The sequence below is a fragment of the Meleagris gallopavo genome, chromosome 2 (genome assembly GCF_000146605.3).
Source record: "Meleagris gallopavo isolate NT-WF06-2002-E0010 breed Aviagen turkey brand Nicholas breeding stock chromosome 2, Turkey_5.1, whole genome shotgun sequence".
Lineage (NCBI taxonomy): Eukaryota > Metazoa > Chordata > Aves > Galliformes > Phasianidae > Meleagris > Meleagris gallopavo.
In genome coordinates, this window is record NC_015012.2 from 37303217 (window position 1) to 37319143 (window position 15927).

At 48.0% G+C, this 15927-nt stretch overlaps 1 long non-coding RNA gene across 1 annotated transcript; it reads right to left on the reverse strand.

The window, feature by feature from the left end:
- Positions 1 to 7583: 7583 nt before the first annotated feature.
- On the reverse strand, positions 7584 to 8895 carry LOC116216320. Its single transcript, XR_004158870.1, has 2 exons — positions 8588 to 8895; positions 7584 to 8042 (listed from the first exon to the last, which is right to left on the reverse strand). It is a non-coding gene; the product is annotated as an uncharacterized LOC116216320 (long non-coding RNA).
- Positions 8896 to 15927: the final 7032 nt, after the last annotated feature.

Consider the following 15927-nt stretch of genomic DNA (forward strand, 5'->3'; position numbering starts at 1 on the left):
TTCCTTGCCCATCCAATGGCCACCATTTATAATGCTCATCTCCTTGCCTCTCTCTCTGAAGTCTGCTTATATGCCAAACACTCTCTGAGAGCTGCCTTAATAAACACTGTCCTGTTGAGATGGAGAGGTGCCAGGACCATGGATGGTGCTGGGGTAGTAGTACAGCTGGTCTGGGAGCTTTGTTCCCTTCCCTTCTCTCCTGATCAGTGGGACATAAGTGTTATACTGCAAAGAAGAGCAAGTGGAAATGGTCAGACTGGGCAACACGCTGCATCTGTGTTGTGGGAACCTGGTGTGTGGGATCAGTTGAGTCACAGCCTGAACACTGATTGATCACCTGAGGAAAGGACTGAGTCAGCCATGGGAGCACAGGTGAAGGCAATTCAGCTGTGTGACCGGAAGGGGTCACAGGTCCTAGACCCCATTTAAGGGCTGACTGCCACCAGGGAAGGATCTCTTTCTGGAGATCCTTCTTCTGTGGAGTCTTTCCTGGGAACCTAGATCTTTGGATACAAGTGAGCGTTCCTTCCTCGTTTACTTCTTTTCCTATTTTCACCACAATAATCTTTTCAGCTGTAACACCAACTATAACACCTGGTCACTTACTCTGGTAGAGGACTTTTGCTGTGTTTCTAGGGAAGAGATCTATGCCTTGGTTGTGCAAACCAGGCCTGCGTTCCCCTAAGTCACCCGTGATGCACCTTAGCATACAATGCTAGGAGGGATGCTACTAAGGTACATCTTCATAGTACCCCCGTTATCCTCCAGCACACCATCTCTGTGCTGGACCTCAGGGTCTGCTTGCTGCCTGACCAGGTCAATTTTGGGGCCCCCTGGGCCCTAGCCTCCTATGAGTGCTGTAAGGGTGTTTGCATGGGAAGGGCTCAGTGGATTCAAACACTTGAGGCTATTCAGGCAGTCTTGCAAAGTAGCATTGCTGTGTCTTCACTGCTCAAATCTCTAGGCAGGAATGAGCTTGCAGTTATTGTAAAGATCTGCACTGTCTAGTCCCAGCTGCGTCCTCTTGGGGAAAGGCAGAAGCAGGTGACACCCGAGTTGGGGGCAAGGATTAGGGAAGCAATGCAGGCTGGTGGAGAAAACAAACACACCCATGAAAGGGCGGCAGACTGAGCCTAGAATCTGTCACTGTCAGAAAAGAGCAACAGCAGCATCTGTCTGACAGCATGTACTGAAAGGGTAGGAGCTCTTTGTTGGTGTGTGTGACCTTCAAGCCATTGCCAGGAATAGATTTTGGCTCTGATTTCAGCCCCAAGTAAAGCACCTTCTCCTGTAATGGTTTTGAAGCTGAGGCATTTCTGTTTCCAGAAGCAAGCAGAGCTTGCAGAAGGCTGCCCGGTGGCCCTGGCAAGGCAGCAGCTCAGTAAACAGCCAGGTTCTGCACTTTCTGAATGACACAGGGATGAAGGGACTCGATGAACTGCATCCCCAGTGTGCACTGCCTAGCACCAGGTGGTAATGAGCCTGTCTTTTCTTCTGCTCTGTAAGAAGCCATTACATTTTTCAGTTTCCCCAAAGCATTGAATTTTTTTAACAGTATAATTTAATTGTTGTCTAGAGCTTATGTCGCTGGTTTCCATACCAGAGCTCTATTTCTTTTTGAATCCCCCAGCCAGAGGAAGCATGGTTTCTGAATCAAGGAAAATGGGCTCTGGTTCAAGTTTGCAGAAGTACAGGATGGGACCCAAGGGCTGAACAGCCATCTATTTTGCATGGCAGCTGTTGCTTTCAAGCCAAATTAATCAAGCTTCCCTCTTTGATACCTTGTCCCCAGTCTATTTTGCAAAGGTAGGTATTGAAATATGGTCCATGCTGGGAAGTGGCAGCCCAGAAAGCAGAGGGTGAATGAGGTACTGGGAGGTTCAAGCCCTGTCCCACATATGGCTGTGCCTACCTGGGGGATGCCCCTGACAGCTTCCTGCACACCCCAGTCCTGGGAAAAAAATGAGTACAGGCCTGTTCAGGCAGTCCCATCACCACCTCCAGTAAGAAAGTGTTTTGCTGAACATTACCCAAAAGAAGAGGTTTCAGTTCCCTGGAAAGCCACTTCTGCCTTGCCTCTGGAGGTGAAGCAAACATCAAGATGAGCTCCCAAGTATAGGCAGAGGGAAAGAGGCTGCTGCTTTTACTTCTTGTGCTTAAATCTTGATATGCCTTAAATCTTGCTTTGACCAGTCAGCCACAGTACTGCCAGTGAGACAAGAAGCCACCAAGACAGGGGGACAAGGCTTTGCATTCACCTCATGCTGTTGGAAATGAATATGAGCAAAGTGGCAAAAGTCTACTGTGTCTGATACAAAGCCAGGGGATGGTCAGTTTCTTCACAGACCCTGTAAGGAAGCCAGGCAAAGGAAGCTGCGCCCTGCCTTCCCCAGGAAGCTTGGCTCTGAAATCTTCCAGTGATGGAAACTGTCTTGGGGACAGGATGTTGTCCTTTGCCGCCTCATATCTCTTGCTGTTGTCAGCATATTTAGCAAATTGTAGGATTGGATTTTCTTCCCTATTTAGCATGCCAGCAAGATCTGTCATAAGCAGAGATGGAAAGAAGAGGCTCTGTGTGCACAGTGTCCACAACTGGTAGGGGGACATAGTGGCATTTAGTGTCTGTAAGGGAGGTTACAAAGCTGTTTTCTCCACAGGATGCCAAGCTGGTGCGGCAAACAGAAAGTAGTGCCTTTGTAGGTACCTGGTTTGGGATGAGCATCCTACATACAGTAATGGCTGTGGCATTTTTGATGCATCTTGAAATATCACACGGTATTGCTAAATTCATAGTGGTTTGGAAGAGGGCTGGGGAGGGTTTTTTATTTTTTTTCTGTCCTGCTTCTATTGTTGGTTCTCTTTATTATTTTTATTAGAAACTACAGCACTTCTCTGTAGTACTGCAAAAATCTCGGAGCACTTGAAATTGCCTGAGCGACCTGCTGCAGAATTCACACTGCCACTCCCTGTGCTGTTGAAAGCTGGCTCACACTGGGGCTCTTCAGAGCACAAAACCCACAGCAATGCATGGTGCCAGCTGCAGCCTCCCTCTGCACCCACAAGCAGCTTTTCTACACAGGGCAATTACAAAACACACAAAGTTAGTTTTATTACCACATCCAACAGGCATGAAAGATGCCTCATAGACCTGTGGGATAATTACCAGTAGTTAACACTCTCCCCAATTCCTGCTTGGTCACAGTGCGTGTTTGCCGGCCAGGATGACAGGCGCTGCTTTGTTGGAAGAGGGTGCACAGGCAGCATGCTGCTCCAGCCCCAGATTGTGGTCTCTCTTCCTAATGGCCACCAGCAGTGTGTTTTAGGGAGTCCCAGCAGTGCTGTGAGCTCCCTTTGTTTTACAGATGGTGGCAGAGCTCCTGGAAATTAAACTATTCTTCATGCGTAATGAACTGTGTGTGTCCTGCATGGCAATAAAAATATCAAAAGTAGTGCTATGAACTAATGCACACCGTAAATACCAATGCAAATTTGTAGTATTTTTGCATGCCCATTATAACTAAAATATAAATGGAGTTTTTATTTTAAACATTTAATATTAATCAAATGGCTATGAAAATACAAAATAAACAACTGTGACATGCTCATGGCCTAAATAATAAAACAGAAATGGGTGATGAATTCCTGTGAAAATTTAATTTGCAAAATAAAGAAACTTGCATTAATAAGACATAATTATATCATCAAATATTTACCATTGTTTTCTGGAATCCATTTTACTTTTGTTCTACATCATAAAACAGCAGATACACAAAGCAGCAGGCTGGGCCTTGTTCTGACTCTTTTTGTGCCACCAGGTCCCACACACCTGTAATTCAAGTTCTGGTACTTTGCTTCATTGTTTTCCTTTAAGGTCTCCAATACCAAATTTAAGATATTATGAATCTTCAGTTCCTCTCCTCTTTTTTTGTTATTCAGTGCACAGTGGTGCACTTGTTTCAATCCAGATCTTAAGGGAGTATAAACAAGGCAGCCATGGTGCTTGGCAGGATGGGTCTGGGCATGTGTGCTTCCCAATGTCCAACCACAGAAGCAGTGAGAGGATGAAACCACAGAGAGGCTGCCATGTCAACATCCTCCACCATCTGACTGCCAGGTCAAGGCTGCATGTAGCAAGGGTGATACGGGTTGGTGGCCATGCCCACATCCTCCTCACGAATGGCCTATTTGGTGATGTCTTCCTTGGCTTTTGCAGGGCACAGTTGCTGCTATCATTGATTCAGATACTTCTTGCTTAGTTCAGTCAATATTGAGAGATTAATTGGTTTCTTGGGTTTTGTTGTTTTTTTGTTTTTTTTTTTAAGTTAGTTTGGAAAACTTTCCTGATTATACATCTGCCAGTGCAATTTAGACCTCTGAGGATTGGGTTGATTAGAGAATCAGTGAGAATGATTAATTTTATTCATAGAAGGAAGGGCTATGAGCATGCTGCAAGCAGAGCCCACAGCTGCACTGATACTTCCTCTAATTGTTCAGCTGGGTCCCTGGCAAGCCTAGGCTGAAGCTGCATGAACTTGCACAGCAAATGCTCCTGCTAGCCCAAGCTCCTGCAGCCCTGCAGAGCCAGGCCGGACTCAGCCTGTCTGCCAGCTGCAAGCCTGAAGTACAGCCTTCCCACACACAGCAACAGCATTTTTAAAATCATTAAGTTTGGAAAAGACCACCAAAATCACCTAGTCCAACCACTGACTCATCCCCACCATGGCCACTAACCATGTCCCTCAGTGCCACATCCACTTGCTTCTTGAACTGTTCAAGGGACAGTGACTCCACCACTTCCCTGGGCAGCCCATTCCAGTCCCTCACCACTCTTTCTGCGAAGAAATTTTTCATAATATTCAATCCAAACCTCCCCTGGTGCAATTTGAGGCCATTCCCTCCTGCCCTATCACTGTTACCTGGAGAAGCAGGCCTCCTGCTCCAATGGGGGAGAGGCAGGAGGAGAGATGAGAATGGTGACAACCTGAAGGAGGTGGTTCTCGGGGAAAGGTTAAAAGAACTGGTTTGTCCAGTCTGGAAGAGTGGAGGATGAGGGCAGATTGGAAATGTGTCAGATATGTAAGGATTGCCATTAGACCAACTAGTCTCTAGGTAGAGAGAGAGGGAGGTGAGCTGTTCCTCAGTGAGAGTGACCTGGGTTAGGTCTGAAGGAAAAACATGTCTAACTGCCAAGAGAGGCAAGCCCTGTCAGAGGGTTGTCCCTGTCACCAACGGTACTTGTAAAAGGTTAAACGAATACCAGTTGGGGAAGACAGGAGGAGAGGGAAGGGGAGGCCAAGACGTCCTGGATGATCTCTGTAGGGCACTTGAGCCATATGTATTCGTGGCTGCTGCAATTTAGGTTGGGACAGTGCCCAAAATGTCTGGTGAATTCCAGCTGTGAAAGTGACTCTCTAGCCTAGGTTGTGTGTTGTCCTAAAATGGTCCTTGGTTTTGCAAGAAGCCATACTTCTTGTAAAATGTGCTATTTAGGGCACTGACAGCACTGCCATCCCCCCAAACACGTGTTTTTTAATATTTGAAATTATTTTCTGCAACCCTACTTCAAGCCTGGCTGAGTCTTACACTCGCTCAGATCAAAGTTTCTTTACTGGCATGACTACAATGCTGGCACTGCCAAAGCTAACATATAATACAAATTAAATGATAAGTTGTACGAAATAATGTTTCATCCATATCCAACACTAATACTGTAAGATGTAGAACCCTACCTCCTTCCTCCAAAAAAAAAAAAGATGTGGCAAAAAAGAGCAGCCAGGAAAAAAGGAAAAGTTATCCAATGTGTTGTGCTGGGCATTAGCTTAATTAGAAAGAGGGGATGAGGTTAAGCTGAATGAAGCCAATGTGCACAGTAGGTCAGTTTAGTCAGTCCTATCGTAAAAAGGTTGCTTTCTCAGGCACTAAGTTATCTAAGTCAGAAGATGTAGGTCCAACTTAGGGATCTCAGAGCTAAAAGGCTGTGCTTAGACCAAAATATGTTTTCACGTTTTGTTTTTCAGGCTCAAGTCAACTTGCTCACCTTTTTGAGTTCTGCTCTGTGGATACCCTGCAGCCTGAGCTGCATGGTGGTGGTTGATGTTCATCTACTCCTCCGCAAAGATGGACTAGAAGTAGCACATACACAGCTATTACATATTTATACAGCCAGATCTGTGTGGAAGAGAGAGCTAAAACTGGGAGAAGAGCAGCACATAATGATGGCACGGGGGAAAATTAAAATCTGGTTTTGCTGCCTTTTGCCCTTGCTTTAAGCAATCTCTGCCTTTCCATTTCTGCCTGCCCATCCATCCACCATCCTCTCTATGCTATGTGCTGCTGTTTCCCCAGCTGGCAAATGCCCCATTAGGCTGCACCAGTGCCTTTTACTGCGGGGACAGGGAAAGAGAGGTGAGGACATGCAGCCAGGGGTGTGTTAGCCCACCAACGAGGAGCACTGCAAAAAGCCATCAGGGCAGCCCACGCCTTGCTGTGGGTCTGTGCAAGGCTGTTTGGGCCTGTGCCTGCTCCTTTGGCCTCCGGGCGGCTGAGGCGACCCGCCTCCCTGCTGACACAGAGGTTCCTCCCGAGTGCAAAAACAAATGGCTGAACACCACGTGCTTCATTTCACACAGGGCAGAAGCTAGGGCAAGCCCTGTCACTCACCCGCAGATATTTTGGCAGTGTCAGTGGATATCTGCATGGGGAATTTCAGTCCCTGCCCATCTCCAATGACAGCACACACTCTAGCTGAGAATGGCATTTGCTGATCATTATTCCGGTGCAGAGAGCAGTTTTGAAGCTCTGCAGTCACAAGAAGCACATTCCTCTGGGTTTACCCTTCTCAGGTTACTGGCGGTGGTGTGATCCCAGTAGCGATTTCCACTTCTCAAGTGAGGCAGGCATTGGGCTCCCACATCCTGCTCCGAGGTGGGCGAGTCCCTGCTTGCTTCACCTCTGAGGCTGGAGGCTCTCCTGTCATTGGGGAGCACTATCTGCAACATACCGGCCTGCCATGCTGGATACATGCGCAGAGTCAATCCTTCACATTGTCGGAGCTGATGTTGGGAACTGGCATACATGGATGCTGCCACACGTAATGTTTGCTGGGGAATCTGATTCATTTCAGATATGCTTCTACTGAAGGACCCCCTGTTCAGTAATGCTACCACAAATGTGTCAGAATAATTTTTCCCCTTGGTTCAGGGACTTATGTCACAGGTCCTAACTCTTAGTGGAGTATGGCCCTACCCACGGAGCTGAATACAGACAGTGGAATGTGCACTTTGTATTTCTGAAATGAATGAGATGTTCACATGTGAAATGGACAGGTGAGTTTCTGGCAATGCTGAGCAGTTACAGCTACTGCCATATCCACTTGGAACACGTTGGCACACAGCACTCTGGAAAATTAGGCCATGTTTCTCCAGTGTAAGAGGCTCATTGATGTGAGGGACATCAAATGTGTAAAATTATTTGCACTTTGCTTCTTAATAACAATAAAAGGATGACTCATAATTACCTTCTGGGAATATTAAAATCCTAGACACAATGCCTTTTGCATCAAACAGTGAATCCGTGCAGTGCAGTGTATTAAATGTTCTTCTTTATTACAGAACAGTGATGTCTAATAACTCCCGAGCTCGGGTTTCACCACAGTATTTATAATTCACACACATAATAACATTTTTCCATTTAACGGCCAGGGGCAGACGCCGCAATATGTTACATAGCCCCAGTGCAAATAACAAGATAGGATGATGTCATTTTGTAGCGTTCCTCTGAAGCAATCTAAAAATATTCTCTCGCTTTTCCACCTTTAATTGCAGCCTTCTTCCTCCTGCCTGATGCTTTTGCTCTGGTTTCCATAGGAACAGCTTCTATTGTATCCCTGGCTGCCAGGGGAAGGATTCATGCAGATGTTGTCATCGATCCAACACCTTGCGGCAGCTTTATGGCTCATTGTCTTCGCGTTTCCTGCTCTCGGGTCTCCCTTCTCCTCGGGTGGGAATGGCTCTGGACTCTTCCTCCCGCACAGTGCCTTTGATCTGAAGGAAGGGAAGGGGAAAAGTATCGATTGGGTTTTGTTATGAATCCTAATCCTTCTCTGAGTGCTTTCTGAAATCTTAAAGCAATGCACCGTGGGGCAGCCACAGGTTCGCTTGTCTGGTTGTTAAGATGGGTGCTTCACAAAAACACTAGCGGAGTGTTCAGCATGGGGAGACCCTAATTAAAACCTCTCTCTAATGGGGCATGGAAAACTTCTGTTTCATACCAAGCTGCTGCTGTTTTACTGCTTGCATAGTCTGATCAGAGCCCTTTTTTTTTGCCTTTCTTCTTTCTCCTGTTTTTTTTCCCCTGCTAAGCGCCTGGGGAAGTTTCCACATTTTGGCTGCACTCATTGTTCAGCCTCTCCCCACCCATGGCTGTCGTTAGGGCTTGGCTTCAAGGAAAAGGGAGGGATGCAGGAGAGGCGTGCTGGAAAAGCTGCAGCATGGCGTGTTGCAGACATGAAATGTAGCTGTAAGAAGGAGCAGAGAACAAGGAAATCTGCTTAATCACCCATTGTTTGCAGTTGTTTTGCATTCCTCACCTCTCACTCCGCATTGGAGCTGGATGGTGTTCTCTCGATTGTACGAACCTGACAGGCCGATCCTAATGAGTATGTAACCGAAGACCCAGGCTTGTGCATCTGCATTATTTATCCACCTAAAGCGGGAGCTGCTCTATATTTAGCATATGATGTCAGCGGGTTGTTTGCATCCTTCGAAAATTGGCAGGAAGCCACCTCTCACATGATATATGAAATCACTGATAAATGCTTCTTTTCACCGAAAGAAAAACAGCCTCATAAATGCAGCTCTTTGCTGCTTTCATCCTCTCCCTCCCCACCGCACTCCCTCCCACCTCTGGGATCTGTCTCCCCGTGGCAGAGCTCGGCAGCAGCTGTGAAGTGGAAATGAGCGCAGGAGGCAGCCACTGCCCTCCCGAGCCCTCCTGCTTCTCCCCACCCTCCTCAGCCCTGGAGCGCAGCCAAAGCCCTGGTGAATCAGGCGGAAGGGAAAAAAGGGAGCGAGGGAGGGAGAGCGGCTTTGCGGGGACGCTGGTATTCCTGGTATGTAATTAGTTTCAGTTGTTTTTAGCAGGCGGGGAGCAGGGGGACAGGGAGCGCTCCCACGCTGCTGCACAGTGCAAAAATGGCACCCTGACAGATGCTCATGCTTATCTGCACCAAATGCCTCTGTGATGCGAGCATCCAGCAAAGACATCGTGCGTTTGTACTTTCAGAGGGGAAAGGCAGCCCGCATGCTTTGCTATGAAACCAAAGGTCGTGCAAAAATAGCTGGTTTTATGTATGAAAAAATAGCTCCTGCTGCCAGTGCTTCAGCTGCCATTGCCTGGCAGGACTCCACCGAATTTCCACGGCCCGCTTGACGCCAGCTGCGGGCTCGAGCCCTTATTCGGCCACGGGGTGTAAGCCAGCTCCGTGCAGCTCCTGAGGCATGGCGTGCTTTCCCAACACAGCAGGTGCTGGGGTCACAGTGTGGCTGCACGCTCTGTGGCAGCACCCATCAGGCCACCTTCCTGCTACGCTGCAGCAGAACAGCTGCTACAGCAGCTCAGCACCATCATGAACGTGAGTGTAGGGAGCAGGCTTAAAGGAGGCTGCTGTGAGTGAGGCGGCTGTGTCCCAAGCAATGCCAGCAGCAGCTGCTTTCCTCATGCCATGAAGAGGGGTGTCTTGAAGGAAAGCTGGGAGTTCTGCCTTGCTGCAGAACCATGAGGAGCAGATGAATGACTTGGTGTATTCATTAAGTGACCTCATTCAGGTTTCTGCTCCACAGGCATTGCTTGGTGGGTTTGAACAATAATGAAGCAGGAGAAAAAACCTGCCCCTGAAAAGTTCAGGCTGAACTAGCAAATAAGATCAAATGCAGTTGAAAGTATCATGCAGCCTGCTAATGTTCAGAAATGACATCCATGCAGTTCAAGCTTATTCAAACCAGCATTTTGCTTTGGTTTTGGTGAACAGGGTGACCTGCAGGTTAAACACCAGAGAGACATTTGGAAGGAATTAAACAGGGAAAGGTGGGGACAGAGCACAGAAGGAAATTCTTTCTAGAGCTTCAGCATAAAACGTCCCTCTATAAAGGAATATATAAGGCAAGGTAATAGATGAGACTTGTCCTCTCTGGAAAAGCACTGTGAAGGTGTTACATAAAAGCCCATTAAGGAATACAGCCAGGTGGTGCAATGAGGTGATGGTATCTCAGTAGTTCCAGGTGTTTGCTGTTCCAGAAAAAAGGAGGACAGACTGCTCCCCAAAATTCACCCTGTGTCAGTGGGGTACTCAAGGAAACTCTGAGTGAGGCTGTAAAATAAAGAACCATAGTGTTCATATAGGCAGCTGCCAGAAGCTGCCCATCTCCAGACACCCAGTGGTCCTGATAGCTGGCACTGCCTGAGCATCAGTTTACTTCACACCTCTCCTTGTTTTGGGAGGTGTTCTCATGGAAGTTCTTGTTCTGGTGCAATCAAGTCCTGTTGCACACCTCCTGTCCGTGCCTTCAGCATCATTAGCAGCTGAGGAAATGAAGGGAGGAAAGGCCGTTCTCAGGACAGGCCGGGCTGGCACTGACACTGGTGGGTGGCCCTGGGTAGAGGGAAAACCACAGAGGGGTGACTCAATTAGGAGAGCTGTCATTATTTTCTTCCCTCCAGTGAGACCTTGGAGATAACCTGTGAAGCTTTGCTCATGAGCATAAGTGATAGATAGGTGTTCAGCCGACATAGCTCCGTATCCTCCCTGAGCTTCCTGCAGCATGGCTCTCTAGGCTGACCACTGCAGAGGGTACCTTATGCTTGCTGCTTCACACTGGAGGATTTAAGGGCCATTCAGCAGATTATCTAACTCTGGAAACACAACCAATTTGTTCTGATGTTCCTGAATCGCTCTGCAAAAGCAACACAGATAATGATATAGGATGTTAGCGGCAGAGCCAGGAGGCTAAGCCAGCTGTGCGGAGTCTCTCTACAGGGCCAAATCACAGTGCACATCTTCTTTGGCCCCAGCACTCACATCTCATGGGCTGTTCATCACCATCAGAAACATGGCTGTTCTCTTCTAGGAGGTCAAAACCATTCTTTACAAATTCTTGCATAGTTTCGTAACACAGCTGTAATTCGGTTCTTTACTACTTGAGCAAAAGACAAACTGCTCTGTTATATTTCTTCGTATACCATTTTGCTTCATGTGAATCTGCAAATGAGGAAAGTATTGACATATGCCCAAAGTCCCTAAATCCAAATTTCATAAGAAATAAGTCGTTAGTGACCTACCATTCTCTTGCATCCAGAACAATTTCCATCTGAAATCCTGACAACAATGGGGTGATTCAAAGCCCACAGTTGTTTCGTGAAGATTTTCTCAGAACATCCAGTCAGATGGATTTCACACGTGGTCTCTGTTTGCCATCAGACAAACACAGTATATATTAGATTCACCTTTACCCATACACCACTTGACTGAGGCTTCATCAAAGAAAGTATGCTTTTCATCATGCTTTATACTGGCAGCAGAGCTGTGCCCAGAAGCATTTTGTGCTAAGCCTTTTTCTTTTTAATTCTTACAGGCTTATTGCTCATCCTCTCTCATTCAGGACATGGTGGGGGCTCAATGAAGGGGAATGTCACTTCCAACGTGGTTGTGATGTGGCAAGTGAAGAGCCTTTTTACGCTGGGCTGGGGAAGAGAAATAGATTACTTTCCCCATAGTGTGGTTTTGGAGCTCAGCCTCAATTGTAAATGTGATGCCCTTCAGCATAATCAGCTATTCCCTTGTCCCAGGCTCTCCTAAGTGCCTGATTGACCTTCACTGTCCCTCCAGCTCTTTATCCCGCCTGGCAACAGATAAGATAAAACTTGTCAATGTGTTGGAGAGCTCTCACAGATCATTCCCATGTGCATTAGGTTGTAGTTGTTCCCTGACATTGTGTTGCCCACTTGTCCAGCTTTGGCTGTGATTGATGGAAACTAGCAGAAGTTTTTTAAACAAAAATTGCAGCCCCGTGACAAGGGAAAAGATGGGGTCAGCTTTAGCTCACCAGCGTGAGAACTGCAGTGATGAAGCAGGGTCACCTTCTGCACCTTTTCTGTGCATTTTGTGCCCCACCCCCTATCTCTTGGCTGCTGGAGGACAAAATCAGATATAGTGGGACCTGTGGGGATTGTCTTCCCCTTCCTTTTCCTTTCAGCTTCATCTCATCTGCCTGCTCTTTCCTGCCCTTGCCCTTCTCATGACTCTTCCTTATCTCTCTCCTAATAAAGCCCCCAAAACTGGTCTCAAAACCCTCTTTACATAGATCATGTTGTGGAGACGGTATTTGCAAACTCATTTCGTTTCCTCTTCTTCCCTGTTCAATTTCCTTTATTGTCTTGTCCCTCTAGAGATAGCTTTTCAGGTCAAGGTCTGCCCCGTGTTTCAGATCTGTAACATGCCATACAAAAACTTAAGTCTGTCTGGCCCCTACAGAGCAAAAAAGAGAAACTTCACGTGCATCCAGACCTACCATAAAGCTCAAAAGAAAGATGCTCTGTATTAAATTTGCCTTTCTGGCTTGGGCTTATCCCGTGAGTTAGCCCCGTTGAGCTCATGGGACCCCGTGGCTCTTGAGTGACATGATTGGACAGTGAAAAAGCTTGAACAGCTGGTTAAAAAGACTCATCTTCCAGCAAAGAGAGGCTCTAAATTCAAGTAATAAAACCTTTACCAAAATCCTGAGCAGCAGACCTTGAGCTTTTATGAGCACGGCTTGTGGAAATTGAAGCTGGAGGAAACATCCTCACTTTGCAGTCTGAAGTCTCCTGATGGCAATGTGCTTTGTTTGCAGGTAGTGAGGTGAAGCAAATTGTTTGTGGAATGCCTCGTGACTGCCTGGCAGACCTCTGTCCTTCCTGCTGCCAACGGGGGATGGTGTTAGGTGTACATTTTCAGGACCATCTGATGGATCTCCCTTCAAACACAACAATGTGTTCTGGGCACCTTGAAGCAGCTGTAGGGAAACATCTCTTGGCTGGCTCTTCTGCAAACAGAACCTAGTGCCCTGTGCCGTGCAGTGTGGAAGGGGCAGGTATGATAGGGCACGTCTGGGAGACTCGGTCCTTGCAGCTGACAAGCCTTGTTGGTGCCTCTCCACAGGCTCCTCAAGGAGGCCAAGAGGAGGTGGCTGGCAGGATGAGGTAGACAGGGGCCGAGGGCCCCAGGCAGCAGTGAAGGGAAGGAGTGCCTCCATGCAGCGGATTAATTGTTCCTCTGTGCTGTTTCCTGACTCTTTGAGAAGATCCTTATAAAGCCTGAAGTGGAAACAGTGATGCGGAGCTGGGGAGCCACTACCTAATTTCCTCCTGGCTGTACCAGATGCCACCTGCGGCTGGTAGGGTGAGGCTTCCCTGAAGCAGCAGCAACCCTGATAGCAGGTCATCTGGATCACAGGGAGTGGGCACACCAAGGGAGTGAGCTGCTGGCTGTTTTGCTGCTCTCTTATGTTTTTAATTTGGGAAAGCTGATCATTCTGCGCTTACAGAGTGGGTGGAGGACGCTGCTGCTCTTCTGCTCTTAATGACTATGGTTTGCAGGTCACAAACAGCTCCCTCAGCAACCTAGGAGTACCCAAATTGTGTTACCTCAGTTGGTGGCTGCTTAGCAGCCCGCACTGCACTCAGCCAGGAAATCAAGGTGGTGGAGACAGGAAAGGTCCCAGAGATGAAGGTGGCACAGCAGGAGGGTGTGCAGTGGCATTCCCAGCCTCCTGCAGGCTCCTCGGCAGCAGTGGCAAAGCTGAGCCCAATCACGCTGGTAGCCATGTGAGCACTGGGAGGTGGCCGCCCTCCAGCCCCAGGCTGTGGCAGGCTGACACCCATAGTCACTTCCTCACACCCTGCCCTTGGCCTGGCTCCTGGGATCAGATATTCCAGCCCTGCATGGCTGTGACTCCCACTGCTTTGGGTCAGGGGTTGGACAGAAGGACACAGCCGTGGCTGCTAGCTGTGGTGTGACACAGTGACTCACTGCTCCACAGCTTTGCACACATGATGGGCCTCGTCTGGGCTTCTCCTGCTCCATCCCAGCCATCTTCCTTCCCGCTGAGCTGAGCAAATAGATACATGAGGGGTGACCATCCCCAGGGGAAGCTGGTGAGCGCCTGTTTGCCAGGCTTTTCCTTCAGCTGGGTAGCAATGGGCGCCAAAATAAAGACAAAAACTTTCTAGTCGTTTAACTCTATTCCTGCATATCAACTACAGAACAGCTGCAGGAGAGCTGCAGAGGGGCCATACACATCGTTTGTGTCTCTCCTTTAAAAGCCTATCCCAGCAGAGCTCGCTTTCATTGCCATGACTAAACCATTTCCCTCAAGGGCCTGGTCAGTGAAGATGTGCACATGTGCACCATCCGTTTTAATCCATAACAAACACACACACACGCTTTGTGCAATGACGAGGCCTCCGACTCATGAAAAAAAAAGTGTTTTAAATTGTCTTGGAGGATCTGTGTTGTCATTCAGCTCTGAGGAACAAAGCCCACACCTCCACTGGGAACGTGCAGACAGTGAAGGACTGGACCCCACCACCACCACTCCTTCCCCAGCCGCCTCTACGGGACAGAGTAACGCGACCCCGGCACTTTGCTGCTCGGCGCAGACTTCCTGTTCAGCCCTCCCTCCCTGCTGGCTCCTGCACTGAGCACAAAGGAAATCTGCTTAGCCCTTACTTTCTCACACATGTTTCAGATGTGCAGGGGTGTGATTGTAAACAATGTCATCAGCCGTGCCAGAGCTGTCTGCTCCTACCGCGCTCTGTTCCCAGCACCCCAGGGGTTCCAGTAATAGGGCGTAAAGCAAACAAAGCAAAACAGTAATCTGCTGTTCCAATTGCATTTTTGTTTTTAGAAAATGTTAATGATAGGTTATGTGATTACCCTAGGTTTGGCTCCACTTACTCTTTATTAAGCACATCTGGTATTTAGTAACAGTGTAAGTAGCAGGAGTTTTTCTGGCGCGCAAATAAGATTATCCAACGTTGCCATGCAGCATGGAAACTCCTCAGGGAAGTCAGTGAGCTGTGCGGAGATACAAGACTTTCTTGTCGGCCGGGCAGCCGGCCAGGATAGCTGAAAAATGTGGATTGGCATGGAGCTGTTGCCACGCAAACACTTCTGGAAATTTCTGCGTCGAGGCCTGCCAAATCCTTTATATGTAACATGAGTTTCTGTCTTCCTCAGCAGCCCAGTCTGAGCCTGAGCTCTCCTGTGTAGCTTTAAAAGGAAAAAAAAAGAAAAGAAAAGAAATCCGATGCAATCCTTGGGTCCAGTTTCCAGAGCGCCACTGCCAAGCTAACGATTTCACTGAATTAGGGGGAATTTCCTCAAACATTCGCCTGAGCTACATTAAGTACAACATGTGGGAGACAACTGTGTTTCCTGGAGAAGAAAGGAAAGCTGTCTCACTTGGTGGAGACTGCCTAGCGTCTAGCGAGAGAAAAACAACCCGCCATGACAAGGAACTGTTTTTTAAAACTTGGCAGGAGAAGTGGGTTTTATTTATTTTGAACGTCTTTTCTGGTCTGGCCAACGTAGTTCATGGCGAGTACGGTGGCAGAGGGAAGAGGTGTTGCCGCTGGAGCCTGCAGCATGGAGCCAGCAGGTCTGGGCTCTGTTTCTGGCTCTGCCATGGCATTGACCTTCCTGTGAGGCTCAGCAAAGCCCTCAGAGCTGGGTCCCATCAGGACCTGAGCCTCCTCTGCGGGTTTAATAGATGTAGTGTTTGCCGGTTTCATATATATTTGCATGCATGTAGGCTCTGAATCCAAAAATCACTAATCCTCTAGGTTCCTTAGGGGAAGCACTGGAAAGGATATGGAGCAGAAAAGCAAACGTTC